At 58.9% G+C, this 2,662-nt stretch overlaps 1 pseudogene; it reads right to left on the reverse strand.

The window, feature by feature from the left end:
• Positions 1 to 880: 880 nt before the first annotated feature.
• Positions 881 to 2,049, reverse strand: LOC124647511 (annotated as a pseudogene).
• Between the last annotated feature and the right edge of the window lie 613 nt (positions 2,050 to 2,662).

Raw genomic sequence — 2,662 nt, forward strand, 5'->3', positions numbered from 1 at the left:
CTTCACTCTTTCTTCAGATTCCATGTACATCCCCACGAAGTCAGGATGAAGAATCACGCGCAGAGTCGGAACCAGGATTCCATCTTTGATACAGGGATTTGGTGCATAGAATGCATTGTGGTGCTTCACATAGCCAGCCCCGACGCATGAGCTGCAGTACTTTCGCTTGCAGCAGGTTGCTCGCCAGTGGAAAGGAGAAATGGAGCAGATAATGCAGTTCCTTTGTGTTTGTTCGTCAACTTCAGCCAAGAGATTTCTTCTGCCATACCTAGCACGGTACACAGCATCCATTGCTTCTTCGGCGAGATAGATTCGTTGTCCGTTATTTCCACTCCTCCATGCGAACCATGAACCAGCAACTACTGCCCCGGCCACCGCTGCGAGCAGAACGGCAGACACTGCCCAATAGAGTGGAACACCAGAACTCGGGACTGAATTCCTTGTCATCTGCACTGGAGAGCGCTTGAAAACAATCTTTCGTTGGCCTTGAGCAGCAACCATGTTGAGGTGCGGTGGTCCCGATCTCATACCATGAACGGCGATGCGGGAGTTGACGGCTGTTAAGCTTCATGCACTAGCCACTTGAACCAAAAGTCCGAACTGATGGAAAGGGCTAGGCAATCTACTTGTACACGTCAACACCCCCTCTCACGTGTGACGGGGAGACGAGAAGACAAGTCAGCACTTGTAGAGAGGCAAAGAGGCAGCGGGAGGCCTTGCATCCCAAGAGGATGCAAGAAGAGGGGGAGAAGAGATAATTTTTAGAATAAATAGTGAAAGCCAGGATTTGAACTCGAGACCTGGGCTCTGATACCATGTTAAGCTTCATGCACTAGCCACTTGAATCAAAAGTCCGAACTGATGGAAAGGGCTAGGCAATCTACTTGTACACGTCAACAACGGCCACATCAGGGTCCTTGATAGACATGCCGTTGATGCGGACCTGCGAGCTGGCGCCGTGCGTGACGACGAGGCTCTGGCCACCGGCTAGAGTGGAGAATACCGTACCAGGGCGTAGGCGAAGCAGATCGGCGTGGGTCAGCCGATAGTTGGGTATAATGTAGAGCCGGCGCGCTTGTGAGTTATCATCCTCGCCTCCGCCAAAGATGGCCTGGTCATCGAAGGAGAATGCGAGTAACGTTGGTGAACTTCCGCAGATGGGGGAACTTCACGCGCGAGCTATCGCCAAGTCACCGTAGCCTCGGCGGCGTAGGCGGGCGATGGCCTCGCGCATGGGTGCTGCAGCAGGCGACCGTCCCGCGACCGCGAGGGAGCGGCGGGGATGGTGCGAGTCGTCGTCGATGGCCCCGTAGCGCGCGTGGTGTTGCGCCCGCCGCAGCCGTGCGCCGTCGGGACCTCGACGAGTTGCTCGGAGACGCGTGCCGCTTCGAAGCAAGAGTCCCTGAGCGGGGGCAGCCAGCCGTGGAGGCCATGGATGATGTAGCGGCCGTCGTTGTAGAGGTCGGGGTGGGAAATCTCGACGCCTTCGACGTAGAGCCTGGCGTAATCCATGGAGAACGTGCCCCGCACTGTGGCGATGTTGAGGCAGAGGTTGAGGGAGGCCGACGGGATCTTAACGGTGCGGCTGGCGGCGAGCTCGGAGTACGGGTAGTAGCCCAAGGCTATGTGCTCGACGAGGTTGTCGCGGTGCGGGCAGGATGAGCCGTCTGGAGCGGCGAAGACGGTGATCGCCCCCGACCACCACGTTAGGAGCGGTGCCGCCGAAGCCATCTCGGTGTACCCAACCGAAGTAAGCGCCCTCGCCAGCGGCAGCGGCAGAAGCCCCTCTTGGCTGCCTAAGGGCACCGCCCTCGCGAGGCCGGCTTGGATGGGAGGCGGAGAGCCTGCCGCTGCCGATGCCGCCGCGGCGCGCTGGTCCAGAAACGTCGTGGCCGCGGCTGGTTCGGCGACGGTTGGAGTAGAGGCAGACCCTTCCGAGCCCGTGTCCTCCTGCTGCCGCGTAGGTGGCTCAGAGGTCAGATCCGGCGCAGCGATGGGCGGAGGCGGCGTTGCGGCAGGTTTGGGTGGCCCGAGCGGCGCCCCCGCCATGGCTTGTTAGCGGGGAGAAGGTGGGGCCTCCGTGGTGAAGCAGTCGAGGGTGAGCGTCGCGGTGGAGGTGGTGGCGCAAGGGACGGCGTGGTTTTGGCGCATGGAGGTGGTAGCGCTAGGCACGGGGTGGAAGCGGGCGGTGAGCGTGCTCGCCGGGGGAGGGTGGTGGCGGCGGGGCTCGGTGGTGTGCTCCGGTAGGAGCTTGCAGGCAGAGGTGGTGAGTAGGGGTACCATGGCGAGGAGGAGGAGGAGGAGGAGGAGGATGGGTAGGCGGTGGAAAGCCATCGTTGTGAACTGGATGTACTAGAGGCCTCGGCGAAATATGGATTTGGGGAGAAGGCCTATGTAGCCGGAAACCCGGAGGGGAAGGGGAGCAGCGCGCTTGTGCAGTGAAATGACAAGTGTGCCCCGCGTTTGGTTCAAACACAAGGGTAGACACTGGTTCCCATTGATTTTCTTTTTTGCTTTTTTGGCAAAACCTCATAGTGATCAACTTGTGCCGCAAGAAGAACCTCAACCTGGATCATTTTCGCTTTACCAAACATGACTTTAACTTTTTTACATACTCCGTAATTAATCTTGTACACTAGATAGGAGCGGGCCTTCCCTTGGG

This window comes from Lolium rigidum, chromosome 4 (genome assembly GCF_022539505.1).
Source record: "Lolium rigidum isolate FL_2022 chromosome 4, APGP_CSIRO_Lrig_0.1, whole genome shotgun sequence".
NCBI lineage: Eukaryota > Viridiplantae > Streptophyta > Magnoliopsida > Poales > Poaceae > Lolium > Lolium rigidum.